Source organism: Dermacentor silvarum, chromosome 1, assembly GCF_013339745.2.
Source record: "Dermacentor silvarum isolate Dsil-2018 chromosome 1, BIME_Dsil_1.4, whole genome shotgun sequence".
Lineage (NCBI taxonomy): Eukaryota > Metazoa > Arthropoda > Arachnida > Ixodida > Ixodidae > Dermacentor > Dermacentor silvarum.
In genome coordinates this window covers 364,911,257-364,922,187 of record NC_051154.1, presented here as the reverse complement: position 1 = coordinate 364,922,187, position 10,931 = coordinate 364,911,257, and the positions used below count along the sequence as shown (strand labels likewise).

The 10,931-nt window shown below is 44.4% G+C and overlaps 1 long non-coding RNA gene across 2 annotated transcripts; it reads right to left on the bottom strand.

Annotated features, from left to right (window-relative positions):
• Positions 1 to 3,059: 3,059 nt before the first annotated feature.
• On the bottom strand, positions 3,060 to 10,472 carry LOC119437447 (uncharacterized). Of its 2 annotated transcripts, none has more exons than XR_005189374.2 (3): positions 10,413 to 10,472; positions 9,582 to 9,665; positions 3,060 to 3,958 (listed from the first exon to the last, which is right to left on the bottom strand). It is a non-coding gene; the product is annotated as an uncharacterized LOC119437447 (long non-coding RNA). The 2 variants fall into 2 exon arrangements; XR_005189375.2 differs by lacking the exon at positions 10,413 to 10,472 and adding an exon at positions 10,007 to 10,378.
• Positions 10,473 to 10,931: the final 459 nt, after the last annotated feature.

Genomic DNA, 10,931 nt, shown 5'->3' with positions numbered 1-10,931 from the left:
AAAAAAAAAGTGTACACGCTCTAGGCGATGAGAAGACTGACCATAATTGGCTGACATGTAACAAGCAATGCAGGCATGGAGAAATAAGGTACCAGGTTGGCAACAGCGAATAGTTCGAAGCCAGTGCTTCATCTGTCTTTCCGATCCATTTGTTTGTGCTGTTTTTATTCAAAGTAAATGGCTCTAGCTTGTTGAATGATCTACCAAGCATTGTTGCACAATCATTCTACAGCTGGACTTGAGGTGGCGTGGTTGCTTCACTTAAAACGGGAAAAAACAGTTTTTACATAATGAGGCTATGATGCAACGGGGAAACTTGGCCTAGTGGTGGAATGTTCACTGCAGACAAAGCACACTATATGAGACAAGGATTAAGTAAGGTATGCGTGCAAGCACTGACTCGAAACAAGTTTATTATTGAAAGAAACAAGTATATATAATATAACCAACCATTGAAAAACAGAACTGGTGATAATAAAGATCGTACCAGCATGATAACCACACTCCAGGTACATCCAACAAGAGAGACAAGACCTGGCCACTTCAAAAGTAGAAAGTTCACACATGGTATCAAAACCTAGTAAACAGAATGAATGAAGAATTATTTCTTTTATTAAAAAAGGGAGGATAAAAGGTTGCTGGGGGGGAGGAGGGGACATACGAGGAGAGGTAGACACAACTAGATCGAGCGAGCCAGGCCGCTAGCAATGCCGAAGTGGGCTAATTTTACTAGGTGATCGGGGTTTTCAAGATTGTTTAAGGACATCGCCCTCAGCCGATCCCAGGAAATATTCATAAATAAAGTACTTGCCAACACAGCTAGTAAACAGAAAAATATATCGAAAGGAATCCAAGCTGAAGAACAGTGTGCTCTTGATTTTTTTCTTTTTTACTAAATGCGGCTGGTGGCTTGCTAATGTAGTTGTCATCTCCCCTTTTAATATAGGCCTCCAATATTTCCATGGGTTCTGGTTGTGGTGATCAAAAAATCACTTTCTTTCTGATTAGATGGCATCCACATTTCCTTCTATATGCTGGCAGTTGCCCCAAAAGCATTCAAGGATAAGTGTTTCTTAGCTGTGCACTGACAATTTTGTCCCAACACAAGTCCACAAATATGATAGCCGTAAACAATGGGTGTTGAAAACTGCCTAGCTCTCGGAACACAGAATGGAACCTGTATTAGAGGACGAGCTCTTCTTTGCACGGCCAAGACAAATTCTGACCAGAAAGTTTTTTCAGAAAATTATAACCATATGCACACCCAGTGACATCACTTGGCTTCCCGGCACTGGGGCTGCTGCGCAGTATGTCAACCAGCCCCTCCCCTCTTTCTTTTGCCACTCCGTCCTATTTTTTAACGAACATATTGTAGAGTGAATGTGAAATAATTTTAAAGGCAATGCTCCTATTTTTGTCCATAATTCGACATTTATATTTATTTTATGCGCTACTAACAATTCAACTTGCTATTTCTTTGCGACTTTATTGGGGAATTTAGCGTTTGCTGCAGTTTCAGGCCTTAAATGCAGCACTGATTAGCGCTGCTGCATGAACATCTTGCTTTGTATATTTCATAGGAGTTAAATATTTTGAGCCAATGCTTAATGCCTGTCCCTTAATTCCAGGATTTATTGCACTTGTTGTATGAGACAACTGATAAATTATATTCAGTCGTTGATCACGCAGACTTTGCTAATTATGGTAAAAATTGTCCTTTATACATTAGCATACATTAAATGGCCCACCATTTATACCTGTGGGAATGGAGTAGCAATTTTTCTGAGTTTTAGTAATAGACACGACCCTTCAAATCTTCTGGTCTCAAACATCTCTGCTCATGTAGCACAACGTTGAGCATGTGTGTGCAATATTTGTGACGTAGTGAGCAAATAGAAGACGATACATTTGAACGGTCAACCTCGCTTTATTCTGAAAGTAAGAGACGGGAGGGGAGTGTTGGATTTCTAATTTCTGTTCCCCAGATGCTTTTGTTTATAAGCAGCTCAGGTGTGTGCTTTTAAAACAATCACAAGAGAACAACTCTACGCCACATTTGCTGTTACTTCTGATATGACGCTGCTGGTGTAATTAAGTCTCATCTCGTGCCACTTGTAGAAGTGCCTGAAAGCTTATACCAAGCACGCGGTTCCGTCAGCGCTTCTCTGCTTCAGCTTATTTTCTTCAGTGGCCAATTCAGCTGCCCTATGCACAGACGTTAACCGCATTCAGCTATAAGCGAGTAGCCGCCACTCAGCGGCAGCACCCAAAGCGAACCCCCCCCCCCCCCCCCCTACTGATGCCACTATGCACACCATATCCTACTGCTATACTCTTTAAGCAGTAGGAAAATTTATGCACACCCGACACAAATATCAGCCTTTTGTCATTACGCAGGGACTCTTTTGACATTTGTGTTCTTGTCTGCATCTTTTAACCAATTTGATCGATTTTTGGCATGGCCCCAACATTAAACAAATCAGCTTCGTGCAATTTGACGCTGGAGGCATTCCCTTAATATATGTGTATATGCTCTCTGGAGCACAAAACACAGTGTGGTGTAAACAATGCCAGTTTTTACAATCTTGGAATGCCCAGAAAAAAATTTAAATGTGCTTTCACAAAGTGGAGCTTATGTTGCTAGCACGAATGTTTATCCTGCAGACTGGTAATCGTATGCTATTAAGCTTCTTTTTAGTATATGCATAAATAGTAATTTGTGTACCTGTAAACCATTATGTTACTCTGATGGTCCATCGGTTATCTACCCTATGCATTACATGGCCTGCCCAGCTCAGTTTCTTTCTCTTAATGTCAGCTAGAATATTGGCTATCCTCGTTTCCTCTCTGATCCACACCGCTCTCTTACTGTCTCCTAATGTTAGGTCAACATTTTTCGTTCCATCGCTCTTTGTGCAGTCCTTAACTTGTTCTCGAGCTTCTTTGTTAACCTCCAAGTTTCTGCCCCATATGTTAGCACCGGTAGAATGCAATGATTGTACTCTTTTCTTTTCAATGACAGTGTAAGCTCCCAGTCAGGATTTGCCAATGCCTGCCGTATGCCCTCCAACCCAATTTATTCTTCTGTAAATTTCTTTATCAGGATCAGGATCACGTAAATATAATCACACAAATTCGAGACATGTAAATGTTTCTTGAACAAGTGGTAGACTTTTGCCTAAGATTGCAGATTGTCTGCTACAGTTGTTATCTGTCCATGTACATATCTGCACATGTGTGCTAGTGAAGGCATGGAATAAAGAGTTTCTCCAAAAAAAGCTAGGCTCAGTTGTAGAAGTGTGAGGTGGCATGGATGAAAGCGGAGAGTGTAAAAATCGCTACAGAACCAATCTCACGATGACTGTCGATGGTAATGTGTTAGCATTGAATCAGTATAGCGACACAACGTATTGCCACCATCGCAACAAGTTATGTATCAGGCATGTATTGCAGCGGTGCTCCTGTTTTGCCCTTCTGTAAGCACACTTGGTGCCATGTAGTGCCACTGCCCAGAAGCCTGTATGTGGACCTCTGAAATGTATGGCTATCATGAGCTGCACGTGCTGCATTACAACAAAGGCAAATACGACGATGAAGGCACGAGCATGACCGTGCATTGGCACCCAGAAAAGGCGAAAGAAAAAGAAGAATCTACAGAGAACCTCGTCACGTGGAATGCTGGAGAGGCGCCATTGTGAGAGAGGAAAGTGAGCGAAGAAGACAGCCACGACGGAAGAAGCAGCCCGTCAGCCCGTGGGTCCGGGCTCCTGCCTGTGTCTGGTGTTCCTGAGCCTACGGCTCAACGTCTGCAGCTGGTGTTCATCTGCAGGCCGTCCACCAGAGCACCGACCATGGCTTTGCTCGCGGCTTTCCCTCCAGGCTTATGTTCCTGTCCCGTCGTGCCACATCTTCTCACCTCTCGACTCCAGCTGGGGTACCTCAGCAGCAGCCCACTCGTCTGCAACATTCCAGCCGTGACCTATCCGACGCCTCACACCAAACCATATGGGATGTGTGAACATTAATCATTTGATTCAGTAGTTTGCAGACTGTTTAGAGACTCCATACTTAGAGGTGTTCCATATTTACGTTTGTCAGCAGTTATAGGTCATCGAATTGATATAGCATTGTTTGTGAGTGTGCGACAGAGAACATACGCGTCATATTTCATTTCCTAAATCGGTATGTATTGACCACGTTAAAGAACCTAGTACGGTAAAAGATCTACACCGTGACAATGGCACACAGGTGCGTGCAAACGCTAAGAAATGCGGCATGCGGCAACCAGGCTCCTCCCACGCTTCTTTCTGAATATGCCATGTAATGGCACTGCCCAGAAGTCCACACGTGGCCTTTTGAGGAACTGATGCCTGGAACAATGCAATAATTTTCCTGTTCACGCTTTGTGAGTGGTTGCAACAGCATTCTAGCTACATTATCACCAGGATCAGCAGGTCATCAGCGGTAAACAATAGACAAATCCTGACATTATACCAGCTAATAACTACCTTGCTCAAGGTGGACAACTGAACTATTTCATGGTGGGAGTGATTGGAAGGTTACTTCAATTCTGAATGAACCAAATGCTATTTTGCTTCAGTGAATAGAAAGTAGAAATAGAAAGTAGAATAGAAGTAGAAAGAGCTAGCATTAGTAGGTTTTGTCTTTTGAAGAAATTTGCGTCTTCTGGTAAATGACTGGAGATGCATTTGCCCGTTTAGAATGAAAGCAGTGGAAATTAATGGGACGTTGAAAAGACACTTCAACATTCGAGTAGTTGTTGCACTTAAGGGTACAGCAGCTCCCCTAGCATTCCTGTTCTGTTAATCATTTCAAGGTTAGCTTGCTGCCTTGGTTTAGACATTTCACTCCTACCCCACATTCAAAAGACATGTTCTTGTTCATGTTCTTGAACCCCATCCTTTCCGTGCGTATACTTTGCCACACACAAAATAAAATAGTCACAAGTCAGTGCCGTGTCTGTCTCCTTTCCTTTTCCAATCAGTTTCCAATGTTCTCGTTCTAGAATACTTTGTAGGAACTAGGCTGTCAAGAAAGTCAAGAAAGCCCTATACTACTGTGTTGCACAGACCAATTTGTCAGTTCGAACATTCTGCTTAAATAATTTCGGTATTGTTTACTCTTTTACAGGTCAACACCACTACATATTTCATGTGAATAATAAAAGTTACTATGCAGAAAGTGCTCACTTCTTTTATTTGAAGACCAAGCAATTTAAGTGGTTATGCATGTGCTGACAAAATAAAGTTAATGAAAAGTGACAAAACATATTTTTCAAAGAAAGGTTATGTACACACACAATATACGAAGGTAACAACTACATCAATCTGCATGCCACTGCTATAGGTCCCACGACCAATGCAACTGCAGTACAGGCTGTGTAGAGCTGCCAGATCAGCCAGCCTTTAGTCCGTCTAGCTTGCTTTGCTGTTCATTTCATGTATACAAACCAGAAAGCAGCTTTCTACAGTCTTATGTTTAAGATTATGAAAGGTTGCCCGACACTGTGCCTTGCAACATTCACAGGCATCTGACTTACTAGAAGGCACCATTTCTATTAGCAACAGTAGGTGAAAGGTAAATAAAACTCAAGTACAGACATTGATTTAAAGGACTTCACCATCACTACATTGTAAAATAATAAGATGGTTTCCCAAAGGACGAAGCCAGCGCCATGTGCGTGCACATTGCTCACCAGCTGCAGTGGCTTCATATCAACACAGGCGACATGCAAAGACATCTTTGTGCTTGAAGATAGGTGCATGTAAAGCACCGCAGTCTAATAAAACTGCTCTTGCTGTATACATATACAGGGTGTCCCACGTAACTTGCGCAAATTTTAAAAATGAAAGGCGCGTCAGAAGCAAATTGAACCAAACTCGTACCATTCGCACTGGCCTATAGTAACTCGGGCCATTTTTTTGTTTTCCCCATAACTCGCTCACTAATTAAGTTTAATTACCCAACTTTTTCATTATTGGCTGAGGACCCCAAGTATGATTCGCAGATTTGTAGAGCACCTTCAGAAACCACTGGTAGAGTTGATTCCTGTGCGATCCGATCGTCTCACGTAGTCCTTTTTTCAGGGTTGCAAAGAAAGCCCGCGAAATGTGAAAAAAGAGACACATGATGGAGCACTTGCACAGTGGTATCGTGCTGCTTTCAAGCGTGCGTTCGGTGAACAAGGTCAGCTGCATCGCGAGTGGCAACGGGGAAGTGGCAAGGCATTGTGATGGTTGTAGGCTGCTGGGCCGGCGGCTCCCGTTGGAGGACGGCGCAAATGCATGCTGCTGGGCCAAGCGCTGCCGAGGAGATAGCGATAAAGCGTCCAAGAGTGCTAAAAAAAGAAAATAGCCTTTTCATTCTGTTTAAGGAAGGAAAGGGTAAAGCGCTAGAGGACTATAGAAGGTGATGATGGCTGCTTCAATTTCGCTGGTGGGGGGGGGAAAAAAAGAAAGACCTCGCCGCCATTCATTAGGTGCTCCTCAGGCGCCCATATCCCTTCGTGTTCTCGACTGCTTCATAATTTGGCTTTAATCTACACAGAGCAGCAGACATGCCGTATTCCAATGAAGAAAGAGCGGATATGGTTCTGGCTCTGCCTCATCAAGCAGCCATTGAAGGCAGGCAGTTAAGCTGTTTCAAGGCTGGCATCCAGGTACCCGTCCAAGCTCAATGACAATTGTGCGTGCACATGAGACGCTGAAACAGAATGGGACATTTGCCATGAAACGACACAAATCTGCAATTTTTGGAGAGGAAGCGGAGACAGATATTCTGTCCAAGTTTTCTGCACACCCCCGGGAAAGTGTCTGTAGTGTGGCTGCTGAAGCTGGTGTGTCGAAATCTTCAGTGTGGAGAATACTGAAGAAGAGACAACTTCATCCTTACCATGTGCAGTTGCCCCAAATGCTGGAGCCCCGCGACTTCCAGAGTAGAACATACTTTTCAAACTGGATTCTAATCAAAACAGAAGAGTACCCAGGTTTTGTTAGCAAGATCCTGTGGACCAATGAAGCTAACTTTTCGCGCAATGCCCAAGTGAACATTCACAACACTCGCTATTGGCAGGACGAAAACCCTCACTGGGTTTTGCAGGCGCATGATCAATATCAGTGGTCCTTTAATGTGTGGTGTGGAATTTACAGTGGCACTAACATTGGGCCTGTATTTTTTTACTACATGCTTGCCGGTGAACAATATGTCAACAATATCCTCAATGGGCCACTTCAGGATTTTCTCTGCGAAGTTCCATTGGCTAGGATCAAAGATATCTGGTATCAGCATGATGGAGCTCCTGCGCATGGCAGTCGCAAAGCTTGCAATTGGCTGGATGAGGTTTTCACGCAGCAGTGGATAAAGCCACATGGGCCCATTTCCTGGCCAGCAAGGTTACCGGATTTAACCCCCTGAATTTCTTTCTTTGGGGGTCCGTCAAGAATCAAGTATACCGGAGAACAACCAGATCATCAGCCAACTTAAAGGAAAAAATAAGACAAGTTTGCAACTTCATTCCCGAAACCATGATCAAGAACGCCACGGAAAATGTGCTAAAGAGATGCCAGAGTTGTATTGCAGCAGATGGCGATCTGTTTGAACACGCATTATAATCATGGGACGATTTCGCTAGTACTGACCACTGAAAGAAAAAAAAAACCTACTGCTAATGCTCCCTCCCACCCCACTAGCACCCCCCTACTTCCACATCCTCCACATTGTCACCCCCTCTCACGCATTCCAAGTTCAAAAGTAAATAAAAAGGTATTTCCTTGTTTTCTTTAGCAGTCTTGAATGTTTAGTCTCCTCGGCAGCACTCAGCCAGCAGCATGCATTTGCGCCGTCATCCGATGGAGCCGCCAGTTCAGCGGCCTACAACCATCACAACGCCTTGCTGCTTCCCTGTTGCCTGTCGCGATGCAGCCGGCCTTGTTCACCGAACGCATGCTTGAGAGCAGCACGATACCACTGCGCAAGGGCTCCGTCACGTGGCTTTTTTTTTCATATTTCGCGGGCTTTCTTTGCAACGCTGAAAAAAGGACTACGCGAGATGGTATCGCACAGGAAACAACACCATCGGTGGTTTCTGAAGGTGCTCTACAAATCTGTGAATCATACTTGGGGTCCTTAGCCAATAATTAAAAAGTTGGGTAATTAAACTTAAATAATGAGTGAGTTATGGGGAAAACAAAAAATGGCCTGAGTTACTGTAGGCCAGTGCGAATAGTATGCATTTGGTTCAATTCGCTTCTGACGTGCCTCTTATTTTTTAAACCTTGGCTCAAGTTATGTGGGACACCCTGCATAACGTCATCACTGCCACTACAAGGGCGATATGAGATGGGATGCCCGATACATAAGCTGCCAAGTTTTCAAATAGCATGAGACTTGACATGACTGTGATGGGGCTAGCCATTTCCTTTTTTTGTTTGAATATGCTGTTCAGTTTGTGCATGTTATAGTGCAAGCATGCCACCAATGGGGTTGAGCATTAGAAAAATCAAGTACACTGCATAAATACATTAACATTTGTGCAATGAAAATGTTTTCGGCTCGAGAGCTTTTGCTGTATACAGTGACCTATAGTGTCAAAGTAAACGTCAAGGATTATTCTAGAATGTAGAGAAATTCACTTCTATGGTAATGAAGAATGTTACAAAATGTGACGTCACCCAGCATGTTACACTAGGCATAGTAGGCAGAGAGACTGTGCTTGCACATTTATTGGTGCACAAGGGGAGGCCTGACTTGGATGTCAATGGGGACTAGAACCAGGGACTCGGATGCCAACTTCACTGCTTTAGCTAAGTGCATTTACACAGTAGAAATATCTCATGCCTACCAGGCACAGCGCTATATGGCATGAAAGGAAACAGTTGTCATCATGTGCTTCTTTTGCTCAAACTAGTCTGTGATGCACAAGTGTTTGTGCCAACTGTGAGCAGCACATGAATTGCTCTGGCACTCGCCATTGCATGGGTATACGCGCGCACAGAAACTAGTACAGTAGCTGCTGGAGAATTCAATAGTAGCAAGAGCAAGCAGAAGGAAACATTAGGTGTCTTATCACCAAAAATGAATTCACAGTGCTGTGGTTTTGGAAGTGCGTTGGCTATCTCGAGGTGGAATGTACCATTAAATGTGGAGTACAAACTCTGATACCCATGCATTCAGTCAGATCTTCCAGATTCAGAAGATACTAAAACTCCAGAGGAAAACTTGTAAAACTACAAAATGGCAACTTTATTTGGTAAGTGAAAGGTTGTTTCCAGTAGAGAAGCACCTGCATCGACAGAAGCTGTAAGCTGCAGTAAACGTTATACTTAAGCAAGTGAGTACACTGACGTTACACAAATAATAAACACGATTTCACTACACAGATGAAGCATACCTCATCTCAAAACATTGTTCTCACCTTCTGCTCTCCTATTCGCCAGATAAGCGCTGCGTACTAAGACATACTCTCAATCTTTAGTGCAATGCCTTTGTCACTGCTAACCACAAGTTAAGCACTATACAGTCAGGTGTAATATCAGCATTAGACTGTTCTCTTCAGCTCCTACTTTGTGACTGATGAGCCGGCTGTGTTTCCACGAGACCGGATCCAGCTCCACAGGGTCACCACAGGACTGCAGGAGCATGGACACCTGCATAAATAAAGTTCTCTATTTTTCACACAATGCAAGTAAGTGCCCAGAGTCTTTATCGATCTTTTAACTCACGGATACAGGCGTACGCTATCCTTTACGTTCAATAAAGAGGTGTAAAGATCGACGAAAAGCTCTTGAACGTGTATGTGTTTTCTAGCTTCGCCGCAATGCATGGGTGCTACGCGGTCAAGCACACGCTTGCTCAACAACACTAATGAACAATGCATCGGCACGATGTAATGCTTTGCCACTAAAGTCATCCGAGAACACACCTCACTTCCAAACCTATCCCCCTGCGACTATAAAAATTGAATATACTACCGTCGCAACAAACTCACCTCGGACACGGCTTCTTCGCCTTGCCGGTACGCATTCTGTCGATTCTGTGCTGCCAGCTCGGCTAGGGACGAACGGCGCTAACAACTTTCGTCCCCGTAGCGCACAAGCACCTCAGAATCGTTACGAATCTGCACTGTAGAGCTCTCACAAGGGTATAGTGTTGTGAAATTACATGACGATCATTTTTCTTTAGCATACATTTGTTCCGTATTCATAAAGTGTTTCCGTTCCCGCGCACCTCCTGAAGTGTGCGGCATGTTGACCTTGCTCAACGACACTAATGAGCATCGCACGACATCGGCACCAATAAAGTCATCGGAGAAGACACCTCACTTCCAAACCTATTCCCCTGCGAGTACAAAAATTGAATATGCTACCGTCGCAACAAAATAGTGACCAACTCACCTCGGACACGGCTTCTTCGCCTTGCCGGCCACGCAGTCTGTCGATTCTACGATACTGTGCTGCGAGCTCGGCTAGGGACGAACGGCGCGAACAACTTTCGTCCCCGTAGTACCTAGGCGAAGAGAAATTTTGGGGACCGAAAGTCCTCACATTTTTTCTCTCTCGCACCCACTACTCCTCGCGCATGCGCAGAAAGCGGACAACTCCAAATATGATGTGCAAGTGTGCCATCCTTTGACTGCCCCCGCGCTGCCGCTTTCTCGCTGCGACGCCATCTTGAATCACAGCGAGCGGTGGCGATTGCTTGGTGCCGGTGCTTAGTTCGAGACACAGTGCGCGCGGATGCTTCGCTGACGCTTCTACTTGCTGGACAGTGTTCAGCCGCATGAATGACAAGCTTGTAAAGTGCATCCAGTCCACATGACGGGCTGTTGTGTTCCCAAGTGCACCGGGTCGACGCGTAAAGGGCTTCGTTGTTTACGCTTCCCCCGGGACCCAGAGCGAAGGAAGAGATGGGAA